A 19,146-nucleotide genomic window follows, 5' to 3' on the forward strand; every position below is an offset into this window, starting at 1 on the left:
TTGAGGGGCATGATATAGCTCTGCCTCCGGACAGTGTCCTGGAGGCCGCACACGCATCGGTTCCAACCCCTAACTCGGAGCCTATTGCGCCAATTGAGGATGAGCGGTTGGACGTCACCTCGGGGGCTGCAATATCAAAGGCGATCAAGCCAAACGCTAGCCCCGCACTCTGCACGACCCATGACTCCGAGGATCCGGACTCCTCCCCAGACTCCGAACCCCCCGCGCCCCTGCCAATCAAATCCGATTGGGCACCGATAATGGAGTTCACCGCCGCAGACATCTTTCAGCACTCGCCTTTTGGCGTCATCCTGAATTCCCTTAAGTCTCTCTCTTTATCAGGAGAGCCCTGGCCGGATAACAGTCAGCAAGGATGGGATACGGACGATGAAGAAATTCAAAGCCCACCCACCACCCACTTTATAGCCACTGTCGACGATTTAACCGACATGCTTGACTTTGGCTCCGAAGACATCGACGGTATGGACGACGATGTAGGAGACGAAGAGGAACCAGCACCTGTAGGGCGCTGGAAGGCCACCTCGTCATATGACATATATATGGTGGATACTCCAAAAGATGGAGATGGCGATGGAACAGTGGGGAATGACACCCCCAAGAAACAGCCAAAGCGCCAGCGTCAGCGGCGCCGCTCTAAATCCCGCCAAAGCAAAAACAGTAATTCCGGCACGGGAGATAATACTACCCCGGATAGCACCGAAGAACACCCACCTCAGCAAAATTCGGCACAGGAAGATGGAGAAGCCAGCCCTCATGAGAGAGCGGCAGACCAAGAGGTCGAGGATGATAACTATATGCCTCCCTCCAAAGACGAGGCAAGCCTCGATGACGACGAATTTGTCATACAATCAGACCCCACCGAACAAGAGCGTTTTAAATGCAAGCTTCTAGCCACGGCAAGCAGCGTCAAGAAAAAGCAGCAACAGCTCAGAGTTGCCCAAGATTTGCTAGCTGACAGATGGACTGAAGTCCTTGCGGCCGAAGAGTATGAACTCGAACGCCCCTCCAAGAGTTACCCGAAGCGCAGGCCGCTACCCCGATCAGAGGAGGAAGCACCTACATCACCAGCGCATGACATGGCAGACCGGCCACCTCGCGGCCGCGACAGAGAGGCCTCTCGGCCCTCCACCCAAGCCATGCCCCGACGCCGCTCAAATAAGGCATGGGAAAATGCGCCCGACCTGCGAGACATACTGGAGGATAAGGCAAGACAAACAATATCAATCTACGGATCGCGCAGGCGCCCTACGGCATGTGACAATGATCTTCACTCCGGATACAACAAATCCGGCCGGGCCGAACACAACAGACATAGCTCTTCCGAGCTGCGTCGTGATATAGCCCAATACAGAGGCGCCGCACACCCGCTATGCTTCACGAATGAAGTAATGGATCATAAAATCCCAGAGGGTTTCAAACCCGTAAACATCGAATCATACGATGGCACAACAGACCCGGCGGTATGGATCGGGGATTATCTCCTTCACATCCACATGGCATGCGGCCATGATCTAAATGCCATCAAATACCTCCCGCTCAAACTTAAAGGACCGGCTCGGCATTGGCTTAACAGCTTGCCAGCAGACTCAATCGGTTCTTGGGAGGACCTGGAAGCCGCATTCCTCGACAACTTCCAGGGCACTTACGTGCGACCACCGGATGCCGACGACTTAAGCCACATAATTCAGCAGCTAGAGGAATCGGCCAGACAATTCTGGACACGGTTCCTAATAAAGAAAAACCAGATAATCGACTATCCGGACGCAGAGGCCCTAGAAGCCTTCAAGCATAACATCCGCGATGAGTGGCTTGCCCGGCACCTGGGACAGGAAAAGCCGAAATCTATGGCAGCCCTCACGACACTCATGACCCGCTCTTGCGCGGGAGAAGACAGCTGGCTAGCTCGCAGTAACAACTTATCAAAGCACCCTGGTAATTCGGATACCAAGGACAAAAGTGGCAGGACATGTCGGAATAAGCAAAAACGCCGCGTTAGCAGCGACAACAATGAAGACATGGCAGTCAATGCCGGATTCAAAGGCTATAAATCCGTCAGCGGAAAAAGCCATTCAAAAAGAATACTCAGGGCCCGTCTAGTCTGGACCGAATACTCGATCCCTTGTGCCAGATACATGGCACCCCCGAAAGGCCAGCCAATCACACTAACAGGGATTGTTGGGTGTTCAAGCAGGCAGGCAAGTTAAGGGCCGAAAACAGAGACAAGGGGCTGCACAACAACGATGAGGAGCCCAAGCGGCCGAACAACAATGGACAGAAGGGCTTTCCCCCACAAGTACGGACGGTGAACATGATATACGCAACCCATATTCCCAAGCGGGAGCGGAAGCGTGCGCTACGGGACGTATACGCGATAGAGCCAGTCGCCCCAAAGTTCAACTCATGGTCCTCCTGCCCGATCACTTTTGATCGAAGGGACCATCCCACTAGCATCTGTCATGGTGGCTTCGCCGCATTGGTTCTCGACCCAATCATCGACGAATTTCATCTTACAAGAGTCCTCATGGACGGCGGCAGCAGCCTGAACCTGCTTTATCAGGATACAGTGCGGAAAATGGGCATAGATCCCTCAAGAATTAAGCCCACAAAAATGACCTTTAAAGGCGTTATACCAGGTGTAGAAGCCAACTGTACAGGCTCAGTAACACTTGACGTGGTCTTCGGATCCCCGGACAATTTCCGAAGCGAAGAGTTAATCTTTGATATAGTCCCGTTTCGCAGTGGCTATCACGCCCTGCTCGGACGAACCGCATTCGCAAGGTTCAATGCGGTGCCGCACTATGCATATCTCAAGCTGAAGATGCCAGGCCCTCAAGCAGTAATCACGGTCAATGGAAACACCGAACGCTCCCTCCATACAGAGGAGCACACGGCGGCTCTCGCAGTGGAAGTACAAAGTAGCCTTTTTAGGCAATTCTCCAGTCCGGCCGTTAAAAAGCCAGACACTGCCAAGCGCACCCGGAGTAACCCACAGCAGGACCACCTGGCACAATTTAAGCAAGCGTAGCAATGCGGCCCCAACCCCAGCTTTCACGACATAACGAAACCAGTACCTCACGTACATAACTACGCCCTTGAAATACCATGGGCACAGGGGAAGGGGCACAATAACGGCACACCCAAAATACGGCTTAAAACGTACTAGGGGCTGCCAAACACTTTTTTTTATTTTTCTCTTACTTTCAGGACTCCATACTTCGGACGACATGTTCGGCAATTCAATTGCCGCACAAACGATGCAAGATCCAGGGAGGCAGACAAGCCATGCCGCATTATGGAACTCCCAGGTGGTCTCTGTTACGAGCGGTATACCTGTTTTAAATACAATTCCGCGGCCTGCTCCTGGTCAGGACATGCTAAATAGTCCAATATCTTTTGCTTACCGCACTATTTGTATCGTTCGGCTTTGATATATAGCCTCTCTATAAACAATGCATAGCTTTCTGTCTATTTTTCGCATTATCATCTTTTCATATATGTTTATGACATGTTGCACCCGTACACCGTGGTACGGCAAAATATGTCAGGGGCTTTAGTACCCATAAATATGGCGTGAGAAGTCCGTACACTTTCACAAGTGCGGCACCCCGAACTTATAACACTATATGCATCGGCTCCGAATCATGATTTGGGTCAATAGTTGGGTTTGCCCGGCTCCTATGTTTTGGTGCCTTACGTTCCGCTATATCGGCTAAGGTAGCACTAGGAGAACCACTGCGATTGTGCCCCGGTTGAGCTGGGTTAAGCACCTCAGTGGAGAAAGCTAAAACTGGCTGTCATGATGTGGCGAGAGACCGATCGCTGTTCAAGAGGTTTTTCGAGTCCCTAAAGACTTATGCCGCTTCGAGCGAGGAGCCGGCTTTGTCCGGCCAAGGCGTGGATAGCGCCCCGAACTCGGTCTTCCGAACTAGGGGCTTCGTCGGAATTTAAAATTATAGAGTTCTATGGCTAAGTGAGAGTGTTCAAGCACTATAGTCCGATTGCCTGGTTCGTTGTGCTGACCGCTTCCCTCGACGGACCCAATCATGGGAAAAAGAGCGCTCATGTTTATCCCGAACACCCTAGCACTAGTGGCATGGGGGCAGAAGCCGACGGCTGGCCATCTCTCAATTTTTTATAAACAGCCGCACAGAAAGTAATATTTTAAATTCAGGCATTGCTTAGCGCATATGAACAAGTTTTCAGCGCACAGGATAACACGAGCGAGTTCATTCAAAAATTACATCCTTGGTACATTCATCCGCCACAAGGCGGGCACCCGCTAGAACATCCTTATAGTAGTTCTCGGGCTTGCGATGCTCCTTCCCCGGCGGCGGCCCGTTCCTCACAAGCTTCTCACTGTCCAGCTTGCCCTAGCGCACCTTTGCACGGGCAAGGGCCCTACGGGCACCTTCGATGCAGACGGAGCACTTGATGACCTCGAGCCTTGGACAGGCCTCCACCAGTCGCCGCACCAGCCCGAAGTAGCTCCCAGGTAGGGCCTCTTCGGGCCACAGCCGAACTATGAAGCCCTTCATGGCCTGTTCGGCCGCCTTGTGGAGCTTGACCAGCTGTTTCAGCTGGTCGCTCAAGGGCACAGGGTGTCCGGCCTCAGCATACTGAGACCAAAATACGTTCTCCGTCGAGCTGCCCTCTTCGGCTCGGTAGAATGTGGCGGCGTCAGATACGCTGCGGGGATGATCTACGAATGCCCCTGGAGAGCTCCGGATTCGGGTAAGTAACAAGTACTTCACTTTTATACTTCTGCTCTGCATAAAGAATGCCTTACCCGCCGCTATCTTTTTCATCTCCTCCAACTCTTGGAGGGCCTTTTGGGCTTCGGCCTTGCCTTACCCGCCGCTATCTTTTTCATCTCCTCCAACTCTTGGAGGGCCTTTTGGGCTTCGGCCTTGGCAGACTTGGCAGTCTCAAGGGCCGCCGCGAGCTCGGACGCTTGCGCCTTGGACTCAAGCTCCAAACTCTCATGTTTTCTCATGAGATCCTGAAGCTCCCGCTGCACCTCGCCGACCTGGGCCTCAAATTTCTCTCGCTCGGTGCACTCCATGGCCATTTTCTTTTCGGCCTCGGACAGCGCCTGCTTGAGGGTCGCCACCTCAGTTGTGGCCCCTACAATAAGCAGTACAATCCTGTTATTTTTTGCAATTGCGCCTCCCTACAATAAGTCCGGACAGCGCCTGCTCGAGCTGCCGTTTGGCAAAGCCGAGCTCTTGCTCGGTCCGCTCAAGGCCCTGTTTCAGGGCACCCACCTCCGCAGTCAGTGCGGCGGTGGCCAGCAGCGAAGCCTGCATACGTATATTGACTCCTTTTTAGTTAGACTCCTGCGATATTTAATAGATCCTCTATTCGGCTTTTCTTTCCGAATGCCAAACAGAGCATCAGGGGCTACTGTCTATACGGTAATATTTTTACATATTTTTTACTTACCTTGAAGCCTGTTAGAAGGCTAGCACAAGCTTCAGTCAGTCCGCTCTTGGCGGACTGAACCTTCTGGATCACCGTACTCATAATAGTACGGTGCTCCTCGTCGATGGAGGCACCGTCAAGCACCTCTAGCGGATTGTCTAGCACCTCCGGTTGGACGGAGGCTGCCGGCTCAGAAGGCTTACTCCTCTTGGAAGGAGTTCTCCTACCACGGTCCGGAACTGTTGTAGATTCCGGTGCGGTGTCCGGCTCAAAGCCAGACTTGGAGCCCTGGGGGGTCTTGTCCCCTTCACTCCTGGAGTCCGGGAGGTTGCCTTGTGGCTCCTCCGGGACCACCTCCTCCTGCCCCAGGGCTTGTCGCAACGCCACTTCAGCTCGTCCGTAGTGCGGGGGGAGACAGCGGGCGGAACTGAGTTCACGTCCGATGAGTCCAGGGAGCCGCCCGATGATTCGTCGACTTCGGCCTGGGGCGGACTGCATAATTACATTCGACATTAGGGAAAGCTGTGCAACAAAGGAACATCATGAGTTACTCTGGTATCCGAACACTTACGATCTCGCCGGACGCTTGGCCCTATCCGGCCACTCCTCTTCGCCCTCCTCGGCGTCGGGGACATAGTCCGGCGAAGGGGTTTTCCTCCTCTTGGACCCCTCGGCCTCCCCTACTGGGGCGGCCTTCCTCTTCTCTCCTCCCCCCACTGGAGGGGGAGAGATTTCTTCTTCCTCCTCCTCGTCTTCACGGGAGGAGTGCGTCTTGGACTCGTCGGACGATGAATCCGACACTACCATACGCCGGGAACTCTTTCGGGTCCCCATGGCCTTCTTCTTCTTGGCCTTCTTCTCCGGCACCACATAAGGCGCCGGAACCAGCAGCTTCACTAGTAGAGCTGGGGCTGGGTCTTCGGGCAGCGGGGCCGGACAGTTAATCGGTCCGGATACCGCCCGCCAAGCCTGTCAAAGGTAAGGGAGTTTAGATCCTGCATAGAGTCAAACTATGAAAAAAGCTTAAACATCCTGTAAAAGGTGTAGATGGCTTACCTCGCTAGCGTGACGCTGCGAGCTGTATCCGCGGTCCTCGGAAGCGGATGCGGGAGCCTCGGCGCCCTTGAATAGCATCTTCCAGGCGTCTTCGTACGTCGTGTCTAAAAGCCTGTTGAGGGTTTGATGCTGTGCCGGGTCGAACTCCCACAGATTAAAATCCCGTTGTTGGCACGGGAGGATCCGGCGGATGAGCATAACCTGGATTACATTAACAAGCCGGACTGGCTTGTTCACCAGGGACCGGATGCATGTTTGCAATCTGGTCACCTCTTTTTTGTCACCCCACGACAGGCCCATCTCTTTCCAGGACACAAGCCGCGTGGGGGGTCCGGATCGGAACTCGGGGGCTGCGGTCCATTTCGGATCGCGTGGCTCGGTGATGTAAAACCACCCGGATTGCCATCCCTTTAGGGTCTCCACAAAAGAGCCCTCGAACCATAGGACATTGGCCATCTTGCCCGCCATGGCGCATCCGCACTCCGCCTGGCTTCCACGCACCATGTTGGGCTTGACGTTGAAGGTCTTGAGCCAGAGGCCGAAATGAGGGCGGACGCGGAGAAAAGATTCGCACACGACGATAAACGCCAAGATGTTGAGGATGAAGTTCGGGGCCAGATCGTGGAAATCCAGGCTGTAGTAGAACATGAGTCCCCGGACAAATGGGTGAAGTGGAAAACCCAGTCCACGGAGGAAGTGGGGGAGAAATACTACCCTCTCATGGGGCCTCGGGGTGGGAAGAAGCTGCCCCTCTTCGGGAAGCCGGTGCGCGATGTCCTTGGACAGGTATCCGGCCTTCCTTAACCATTTGATTTTGTCCTTCGTGACGGAGGAGACCACCCACTTGCCTCCCGCTCCGTACATTGCTGGAGAAGGTTGAGGTAGGAAGCGCGGGCTTGGGCGCTAGAGCTCGGGTGCGTAGGAGATGGATAGGCAAAGGAGGAAGAAGGCGTAGGTAAAAAGGTGGATCCTTATCCCCTTATATGGGTGGATGCGGTTGTGCGTCCCCGCCTGCCTAGTAAAACTCGCTTGCCTCCCAAGCGCCGTGATAAGTGGCGCGGTGGGGTTACCCACGTCCGTATTGATGGGAATCCCGTAAAAGGGGGGTACACGATCTCTGCTACGACAAGACGTGCCAAGGAAACCGCCTCGCAAAACATGCTGAGGTGGGAAAGTAAATGAAGGACTTGGCTGTAGTGTGAGGACACACTGCGGAATACGTCAGCAGATTTGATTCGTGTTAATATTATTCTCTCTACGACAATATGTGGAAGCTTATTTTGCAGAGCCGGACACTACTCTTGGTGATTACAAACTTTTATGAAGAATTTGGAGGAACCCGCCTTGCAATGCCGAAGACAATTTGAGCGCCGGACTCGTCATCATTGAAGCCTGCTTCAGGGGCTACTGAGGGAGTCCTGGATTAGGGGGTGTTCGGGTAGCCGGACTATACCTTCAGCCGGACTCCAGGACTATGAAGATACAAGATTGAAGACTACGTCCCGTGTCCGTATGGGACTTTCCTTGGCGTGGAGGGCAAGCTTGGCGATGCGGATATTCAAGATCTCCTACCATTGTAACCGACTCTATGTATCCCTAACCCTATCCGGTGTCTATGTAAACCGGAGGGTTTTAGTCCGTAGGACAACTTCATCAACTCCATATACAACAATCATACCATAGGCTAGCTTCTAGGGTTTAGCCTCCTTGATCTCATGGTAGATCTACTCTTGTACTACCCATATCATCAATATTAATCAAGCGGGACGTAGGGTTTTACCTCCATCAAGAGGGCCCGAACCTAGGTAAAACATCGTGTTCCCTGCCTCCTGTTACCATCCGGCCTAGATGCACAGTTCGGGACCTACTACCCGAGATCCGCCGGTTTTGACACCGACACCTGTTTTACACAGAGAGGTTGTACCGCCCCATGGAGAGGTTGTACCACTTGACCGGTACAACCGGTGTTTGGAACGGTTGTACCGCTGGAGAATTGGTCGGGAGGTTGTACCGGTCATGTACCTCTCTGCCACCGGACTGGTCTCTGTTGTGGTGCGGTTGTTGGGCGGTTGTGGGCCGGTTGTACTGCTTATTGCCTGTTACCGGTTGTACCGGTGTTCATAGAGGTTGTACCGCTCCTATGTTATTCTGTACATAACGGGCAGATTCGTGGGGACCTATTTAAGGGGGTCTTCTTCCCCAATGGTTCCCCATCTCTTGAGCTCGTTTTTGCCCCCATTTTTGACCTTCTTTGAGCTTGCTAACTCTCAATCCCTCCATGGATTCTTGCTAGTTTTTGAGGGAAAAGAGAGAGGAGATCTAGATCCACATTTCCACCAATAACTTCCTCCTCTATGTGAGGGGAACCCCTTGGATCTAGATCTTGGAGTTCTTGGTGCTCTCCTTCTTGTTCTTCCTCTCATTTTCCTCCCTAGCATTAGTTGCTGCGGTGGGATTTGAGAGAGAAGGACTCGGGCACTCCGTGTGCCCTTGCCATTGCATTTGGTTCATCGGTTTGAGTTCTCCACGGTGATACGTGGGAGTGAAGTTTGAGAACCTTATTACTCTTGGGTGTTTGGGCACCCTAGAGCTTGTTCCTCTTGGGTGCCTTGGCGCCCTAGACGGTTGGTGTTGTTCGGAGCTCAATCATTGTGGTGTAAAGCTCCGGGCAAGCGTCGGGGTCTCCAATTAGGTTGTGGAGATCGCCCCGAGCAATTTGACAGGTACAGGTGGCCGCCCCCAAGGGTTGCCAAAGTGTACGGGTTCGGTGACCGCCCCCGAGGGTTGCCATTTGTATGGGTTCGGTAACCGCCCTTAAGGGTCCCTTAGTGGAATCACGACATCTTGCATTGTGCGAGGGCGTGAGGAGATTACGGTGGCCCTAGTGGATTCTTGGGGAGCATTGTGCCTCCACACCACTCCAAACGAAGATTAGCATCTGCAAGGGTGTGAACTTCGGGATACATCGTCATCTCCGCGTGCCTCGGTTATCTCTTACCCGAGCTCTTTACTTATGCACTTTACTTTGTGATAGCCGTATTGTTTCTTGTCATATATCTTGCTATCAGATAGTTGCTTATCTTGCTTAGCATAAGTTGTTGGTGCACATAGGTGAGCCTAGTTGTTTTAGGTTTTGTGCTTGACAAATTAACCGCTAGGTTTATTCCGCATTTGTTCAAGCCTAAATCGTAATTATTTTAAAACGCCTATTTACCGCCCCCCTCTAGGCGACATCCACGATCTTTCACTTGCGAAGCAACACATAAACTAGGGTTTAAGCTTCTATCACTCTAGCAACCCATCATCTACTTGCTACTTCCCAATGCCTTCCCCTAGGCCCAAATCATGGTGAAGTGTCATGTCGACGTTCACATAACACCACTAGAGGAAAGACGACATACATCTCATCAAAATATCAAACGAATACCAAATTCACATGATTACTTATAACAAGACTTCTCCCTTGTCCTTGGGAACAAAAGTAACTAACCACAAAGCATGTTCATGTTCATGATCAGAGGGGTATTGAATATCATTAAGGATCTGAACATACGATCTTCCACCAAATAAACCAACTAGCATCAACTACAAGGAGTAATCAACCTACTAGCAACCCACATGTACCAACATGAGGTTTTGAGACAAAGATTGAATACAAGAGATGAACTAGGGTTTGAGATGAGATGGTTCTGGTGAACATGTTGGTGAAGATTGGTGATGACGATGGCTTCGATTTTCCCCTCCCGGAGGGAAGTTTCCACGATGGAATCGCTCCGCCGGAGACCTAGATTGCTTCTGCCCAGGTTTCACCTCGAGACGGCGGCACTTCATTCAAAAAGTCTTATCTCTATTTTTTTCTAGCTCAAAACCCTTCATACAGCAGAAGATGGGCACAAGAGGCTGGCCAGGGGGCCCACAAGCTCAGCCCCCCAGGCTTATGGCCACTTGGTGGGTCCCCTCCTGGTATTTCTTCGCCCAATATTTTTTTAATATATTCCAAAATAATTCTCTGTAAAGTTTTAGGATATTTGGAGTTGTGCAGAATAGGGATCTCAGATTTGCTCCTTTCCGGTCCAGAATTGCTCCCTTCCGGTCCAGAATTCCAGCTGTGGTATTCTCCCTCTTCATGCAAATCTTGCAAAATAAGAGAGAAAAGGCATGAGAATTGCATCATAAAGTGTAATAATTGTCCATAATGCAATAAATATCAACATAAAAACATGATGCAAAATGGACGTATCAGTGATCTCCAGCATGACCCTATAGACGTGCAGCTTCATGTTGTAGTCATGGTCCAAGAGCTCGAACACACACACGCCCCACTTATCCATGTTGTTCTCCATGCAAACGCACCCCAACCGGCGTTGAATGCCGCGTGGGGACACTCGCTGCCGGTGTACTCGTACAACACCTTCCACGGCTTCGCTGAGGGTCCCATAGCGTCATCTTCCTGCTATCCTTTGGGAGGAAACTTTTCACGAACATGTCTAGGATGATCTACGGTGTCCCAAGTCGACCAGTAAGCGAGCAATGCAGTTTTAGAATATGTGTATGAAGAGAAGAATTTGATTAATTACCATGAAGTATGAGGCATAAACATCGGTTTGCTTCATTTCCTTGATCACGAAGGGCCTCTTGGATTGGAACCTCCGTGCCCTGTTCATGGCATCTTCCTTGTCCCTTTGGGTTACTCGACGTCTCTGCAACTTTAATTCCGGCCTTCTCTAAACCTTGATGACAACTAAGTATAAAACAAGATGCAAATTATGAAGATAGTTCTGTTCAAATTTTGTTCTATTCACTAATCAGTGGTATAGTGTGATAGAACCACACCCTTATAGGAGGGAAGAAAGAATATTTACCTGTGCCATGTTGGGTCTCACCATTTCTCCTATTGAACATCGGGAATTGACTCTATGGTGCATGCTTGTTACCAAAATATTTGTGCAACGTGGTTAAGTCCATGCACATGGATTCTGGTGCAAATATACATGTAGGAACTACATATATGTGCGCAAGTTAGCTCGATGACAAGAGCATATATAGGAATCATTTTACAATGTAAAATACATTACTATCTAGCTAGCAGAGTCAAAACTGACACTGAATTTAAGCCATCTCAAACAAATATATACGTAAAACATCACTACTTATCTTGAAATCGATTCTCGATTGGAGGCTTCGTCTTACTTACCTGCCAAACTATTACTTGATTATGCTCCTTTAGAAGCTGAAGCAGTAGACTTTTCCCCCTCAGCCTTAGACTTCTTGGGTGGATGAGGCTCCAGTTCTGCTTCCACTCGATGTGCAAGCAGGTACATGTTAGCTTCATAACAAGAGCATATAAATTCCGATGAAAATGAGCATATACATTCCGATCGAAGAAGAGCATATAAATTATTTTACAACATCAAGCCATCAGAATAGTTAGTTTGAAATCAATGGATCGGAGGGTTAATCTTAATCAATTAACTTTCAAAGTGACACTTGGTGGTCCTCCCTTTGAAGTCGAGTCCTGATAACCCACAAGTATAGGGGATCGCGATAGTCTTCGAGGGTAGTATTTCATCCAAATTTATTGATTCGATAGAAGGAGAGGCAAAGAATATTTATGAGCCTTAGCAGTTGAGTTGTCAATTCCACCACACCTAGAAATTTTACTTATGTAGCAAAGTGTTTAGTAGCACAGCAACAATAGTGATAGGAACAATAACAGTAACACTAGTAGTTTGTAGTGATTGTAATAGTAGCAGCAACGAAAGTAACTTAGCGAAGACCAATATGAGAAAAGCGTAGGCATTGGGTCAACGATGGATAATTTTGTTGGATTGTATTCATCATATTAAGGCCCCCTTTTAATAGAGAACTGAAACAAAGCATTAACACATAGTGAATACATGAACTCCTCATACTATAGTAATCACCGGAAAGAATCCCAATTTTTTCACCTTGGGGTATGCGAATCATAACACATAATAGGTGCATACAACTTGCAAGATAGGACAAATAAATCAAATATATTCATGAAACATAGAGGGTTCAGATCTGAAATGATGGCACTCGGGTCCTAGTGACAAGCATTAAGCATAGCAAAGTCATAGCAACATCAATCTTAGAACATAGTGGATACTAGGGATCAAGCCCTAACAAATTGACTCGATTACGTGACATATCTCATCCAACTCCATCACCTTCCAGCAAGCCTATGAAGGAATTACTCACTCCTGGTGGTGAGCATCATAGAATTGTTGATGGAGAAGGGTTGATGATAATGACAACGATGATTTCCACCCTTCGAAGCCCCAAACGGACTCCAGATCAGCCCTCCCGATGAAGAACAGGAGGTGTCGGCGGATTCATATCATAAAACATGATGATTCCTTCTCTCTGATTTTCTCCGCAAGATGATACTTATGGAGTTGGAATTAGGGTTGCCAGAGGCTCCAGGGGCCCACAAGCTCACCAGGCGCACCCTGGGGGGTGGGCGCGCCCCCTGAGCTTGTGGCTCCTGGGTGGTGCCCTCCAGTATATTCTGGAAATATTCTCCATAAATTTTACCTCAATCCGAGAACTTTTATTTCTGCACAAAAATAATACCATGACAATTTTGCTGAAAACACCATGAGTCCGGGTTAGTTCCATTCAAATCATGCAAATTAGAGTCCAAAACAAGAGCAAAATTGTTTGGAAAAGTAGATACATTTGGGATGTATCATTCTCCAGATGGAGACTTTGCCCCATCAGCCTTGGACTTCTTGGGTGGACGATGCTCCGATTATGCTTACGGTTCAATGTGCACACAGACACATGTTAGCTCGTTACCAAGTGCAAAGAAATCATTTTACAACATCAATCCATATCGTATCAGTACATATGTAAAAAGTACTACCACTTTGAAATAGATCGATCGATGGGAGGATTCTTCTTAATTACCTGCTAAATCATCGCTTGATGCTTCTCTCTCAAAAGCCAAATCACAAGGTGGAGCTTCAGGCCTTTTCCTCTCCGCAACCTTTGGCTTGTGTGATCGGTCCAGTTCTACTACGATATCATCAGCCTTCCTGGACCTAGCCCTCTTCCTGACCATAAAACCAATGTCTTACCTAGTGACAGGGGCACGGTTGATCTTGGACCGATCCTCCTCATGTTGCTATGATGGTTCTGGTTCCACTGCATCGTTGCAGGACATGCGCCATTCACTTTCTTCCTTTTTATCTGGACTTTCTAAGAATGTGTTTTCCACTTCCTCTTGCGAAACAGTGTCATCTGCATCGATGCTCATGTCGTCGCCCCCTTCATATTCTTCAGAGGTTGGTTCTTCTTTGTCATCATCATCATTTTGTGGGGCACCATCTGCATAGGTGCACGTGTGCCCTTTCTCATCATCAATGTCCATGGCAGCCTCCATGCGTTGCGGATGGTCGAGCAACGCGTACGGGTCCTCGCAGAACGATGGCAAGAACACTTCCACTGAGAACTATGACTGCCCATCATAATAGAATACCAGCAGGCAGTCGTACATGACGCGATGGTCTGAGAGAAACTCCTTCCATCCATGCACAAAGCTTAGCTCCCCGGACATTTTATCCAGCTCTACTTGCCGTTTGTTCCCGCTTGGACCTCTCAGGGAAACCACTCTGGTATACTCTTCCAAGTATTTGTGGAAGTCCAGTGGAATTGGCTGCAACATATGTTATCATTTAATTAATGTCTAAGAATATATGTATATATATACACACACACACACATGTCGAGCTCAACAGATTAGTGATGGGCCCGGCACCCATCAAAGGTGATCAATTCTAGCCCTTTATTAGTGACATGATCAATAGTAGTCTTGGAGATTGATTTCAAGAGTTGGGTGATAGCTAGTGGTGTAAATAATCAATCTGAACTAATGCCAGGGTTGGGTGCAAATCCCCTATCCAAACATGCATTATATTTTGGGGGAAATATTACATGTGTGTCTTTTCTTTACAATCTACAAAACAGTAAATACGAATAATATCAACTTTCATGAAGCAGATTATATTAGGATATAACATACTCATATATGTGTGTATATGTTATCTCTCTTTTACTCATTTTTAAAGTCAGGAAACACAGTATAGTCCATCTTTGAAACATATCAATAACTACTCGAACAAAAATTGTGATGAAAAAGACTATGTACAATCTTAACTTTGTCAAATTAGTAAGCACCATTCCTAAAGTGGACCTCAATGGAAAAGAGAATCTTGACAACAATCATGCAAATATGGTAGATAAAAATGGACCACCAAACATGAGTTAGTCACTTTAATTTCTTTATGAATCAAGAAAACCAACCACTTGTTCCATGGATAAATCGTCCTTTAGAATTGAGGGCAGAAAATATTGTCATTCTAGTCCTTCTCATCTCTTTCCTCCCCTTTATCAGTCTCCTTCCTTCCCTTCTGCTCATCTATCTCCTTTTGTTGCTCCTCAATATATTTCTTATTTTCTCGCCACTCCTCTTCTTTCTCATTCTCATTCGCGTCCTCTCTTTCTTTATGTGCCTTCTCCTTCTTCTCATTTTCCTCCCTTTCCCTCCGACCCCCTCCTCCTTAATTTATTTATTCTCATTAGCTCTCATTTTCTTCTCTTTCTCGTCCTTGTACTTAGCCATCTTCTTAGAGGTCCTATGACTCTCCTATTTTTTCTTATCACCTTCTTTTTTATTTTGCTTCCTTTTCTCTTTCATATTCATATTTTCATCTTCCGCTTCTTTTACCTTCACATTGGAGTTAATCTTCCTGATGATAGTGTCATGTACAGAGTTCTTCAATCACTGCCACCAAGCTACAAGAGCTTCATGATGAACTATATTATGCAAGGGATGTATAAGACAATTCCCAAGCTCTTCGCAATGCTAAAGGCTGCCGAGGTAGAAATCAAGAAGGAGCATCAAGTGTTGATGGTCAACAAGACCACTAGCTTCAAGAAAAAGGGTAAAGGGAATAAGGGGAACTTCAAGAAGAACAACAAGCAAGTTGCTGCTCAAGTGAAGAAGCCCAAGTCTGGACCTCAGCCTGAGACTGAGTGCTTCTACTTGAAAGAGACTGGTCACTGGAAGCGGAACTGCCCCAAGTATTTGGCGGAGAAGAAGGATGGCAAAGTGAAAGGTATATTTGATATCCATGTTATTGATGTGTACCTTACTAATTCTCGCAGTAGCGCCTAGGTATTTGATACTGGTTCTGTTGCTAATATTTGCAACTCGAAACAGGGGCTATGGATTAAGCAAAGATTGGCTAAGGACGAGGTGACAATGCACGTGGGAAATGGTTCCAAAGTCAATGTGATCGCCGTTGGCGTGCTACCTCTACATCTACCTTCGGGATTAGTTTTAGACCTAAATAATTGTTATTTGGTGCCAGCGTTGAGCATGAACATTACATCTGGATCTTGTTTGATGCGAGACGGTTATTCATTTAAATCAGAGAATAATGGTTGTTCTATTTATATGAGTAATATCTTTTATGGTCATGCACCCTTGATGAGTGGTCTATTTTTACTAAATCCTGATAGTAGTGATACACATGTTCATAGTATTGAAGCCAAAAGATATAAGTTTAACAATGATAGTGCAACTTATTTGTGGCAGAGCCGTTTAGGTCATATTGGTGTAAAGCGCATGAAGAAACTCCATGTTGATGGGCTTCTGGAATCACTTGATTATGAATCACTTGATGCTTGCGAACCATGCCTCATGGGCAAGATGACTAAGACTCCGTTCTCCGGAACAATGGAGCGAGCAACAGACTTGTTGGAAATAATACATACTGATGTATGCGGTCCGATGAGTGTTGATGCTCGCGGCGGGTATCGTTATTTTCTTACCTTCATAGATGATTTGAGCAGATATGGGTATATCTACTTGATGAAACATAAGTCTGAAACATTTGAAAAGTTCAAAGAATTTCAGAGTGAAGTGGAAAATCATCATAACAAGAAAATAAAGTTTCTACGATCTGATCATGGAGGGGAATATTTGAGTTACGAGTTTGGTATTCATTTGAAACAATGCGGAATAGTTTCGCAACTCACGCCACCTGGAACACCACAGCATAATGGTGTGTCCGAACGTCGTAATCATACTTTACTAGATATGGTGCGATCTATGATGTCTCTCACTGATTTACCGCTATCGTTTTGGGGTTATGCTTTAGAGATGGTTGCATTCACGTTTAATAGGGCACCATATAAATCTGTTGAGACGACGCCTTATGAACTATGGTTTGGCAAGAAACATAAGTTGTCATTTCTTAAAGTTTTGGGATGCGATGCTTATGTGAAAAAGCTTCAACCTGATAAGCTCGAACCCAAATCAGAGTAATGTGTCTTCATAGGATACCCAAAGGAGACTGTTGGGGACACCTTCTATCACAGATCCGAAGGCAAGATATTCGTTGCTAAGAATGGATCCTTTCTAGAGAAGGAGTTTCTCTCGAAAGAAGTGAGTGGGAGGAAGGTAGAACTTGATGAGGTAACAATACCTACTCCCTTATTGGAAAGTAGTTCATCACAGAAATCAGTTCCAGTGATTCCTACATCAGTAAGTGAGGAAGCTAATGATGATGATCATGAAACTTCTGATCAAGTTACTACAGAACCTCGTAGGTCAACCAGAGTAAGATTTGCACCAGAGTGGTACGGTAATCCTGTTCTGGAAGTCATGTTACTTGACCATGACGAACCTACAAACTATGAGGAAGCGATGATGAGCCCAGATTCCGCAAAATGGCTTGAGGCCATGAAATCTGAGATGGGATCCATGTATGAGAACAAAGTATGGTCTTTGGTTGACTTGCCCGATTATCAGCAAGCCATAGAGAATAAATGGATCTTCAAGAAGAAGACTGACACCGATGGTAATGTTACTGTCTACAAAGCTCGACTTGTTGCGAAAGGTTTTCGACAAGTTCAAGGAGTTGACTACGATGAGACCTTCTCACCCGTAGCGATGCTTAAGGCCGCCCGAATGACGTTAGCCATTGCCGCATTTTATGATTATGAAATTTGGCAAATGGATGTCAAAACTGCATTCCTTAATGGATATCTTAAAGAAGAGTTGTACATGATGCAACCATATGGTTTTGTCGATCCAAAAGGTGCTAACAAAGTGTGCAAGCTCCAGCGATCCATTTATGGACTAGTGCAAGCCTCTCGGATTTGGAATATACGCTTTGATAGTGTGATCAAATCATATGGATTTATACAGACTTTTGGAGAAGCCTGTATTTACAAGAAAGTGAGTGGGAGCTCTGTAGCATTTCTGATATTATATGTGGATGACATATTGTTGATCGGAAATGATACCAAATTTCTGAATAGCATAAATAAGAATTTTTCAATGAAAGACCTTAGTGAAGTTGCTTATATATTAGGCATCAAGATCCATAGAAATAGATCAAGACGCTTAATTGGACTTTCACAAAGCACATACCTTGACAAAGTTTTGAAGAAGTTCAAAATGGATCAAGAAAAGAAAGGGTTCTTGCCTGTGTTACAAGGTGTGAAGTTGAGTCAGACTCAATGCCCAACCATTGTAGAAGATAGAGAGAAAATGAAAGTCATTCCCTATGCTTCAGCCATAGGTTCTATCATGTATGCAATGCTGTGTACCAGACCTGATGTGTGCCTTGCTATTAGTTTAGCAGGGATGTACCGAAGTAACCCAGGAGTGGATCACTGGACAACGGTCAAGAATATCCTGAAATACCTGAAAAGGACTAAGGATATGTTTCTCATTTATGGAGGTGACAAAGAGCTCGTCGTAAACGGTTACGTCGATGCAAGCTTTGACACTGATCAGGATGACTCTAAGTCACAATCCGGATATGTATTTTTATTGAATGGTGGAGCTGTCTATTGATGCAGTTCCAAGCAGAGCGTCGTGGCGGGAACTACGTGTGAAGCGGAGTACATAGCTTCTTCGGAAGCAACAAATGAAGGAGTCTGGATGAAGGAGTTCATATCCGATCTAGGTGTCATACCTAGTGCATCGGGTCCAATGAAAATCTTTTGTGACAATACTGGTGCAATTGCCTTGGCAAAGGAATCCAGATTTCACAAGAGAACCAAGCACATCAAGAGATGCTTCAATTTCATCTGCGATCAAGTCAAGGAAGGAGACATAGAGATTTGCAAGATACATACGGATCTGAATGTTGCGGACCCGTTGGCTAAGCCTCTCTCACGAGCAAAACATGATCAGCACCAAGACTCCATGGATGTTAGAAGCATTACAATTAATCTAGATTATTGATTCTAGTGCAAGTGGGAGACTGAAGGAAATATGCCCTAGAGGCAATAATAAAGTTGTTATTTATATTTCCTTATATCATGATAAATGTTTATTATTCATGTTAGAATTGTATTAACCAGAAACTTAGTACATGTGTGAATACATAGACAAACAGAGTGTCACTAGTATGCCTCTACTTTACTAGCTCGTTAATCAAAGATGGTTAAGTTTCCTAGCCATGGACAAAGAGTTGTCATTTGATAAACGGGATCACATCATTAGAGAATGATGTGATTGGCTTGACCCATCCGTTAGCTTAGCACGATGATCGTTTAGTTTGTTGCTATTGCTTTCTTCATAACTTATACATGTTTCTATGA

At 47.1% G+C, this 19,146-nt stretch overlaps 1 pseudogene; it reads right to left on the bottom strand.

Moving 5' to 3' along the window:
* The window catches only part of LOC119299158, a 51,794-nt pseudogene that overhangs the window by 19,020 nt on the left and 13,628 nt on the right, over positions 1 to 19,146 (bottom strand).

This window comes from Triticum dicoccoides, chromosome 5A (assembly GCF_002162155.2).
Source record: "Triticum dicoccoides isolate Atlit2015 ecotype Zavitan chromosome 5A, WEW_v2.0, whole genome shotgun sequence".
NCBI classification, from domain to species: Eukaryota; Viridiplantae; Streptophyta; class Magnoliopsida; order Poales; family Poaceae; genus Triticum; species Triticum dicoccoides.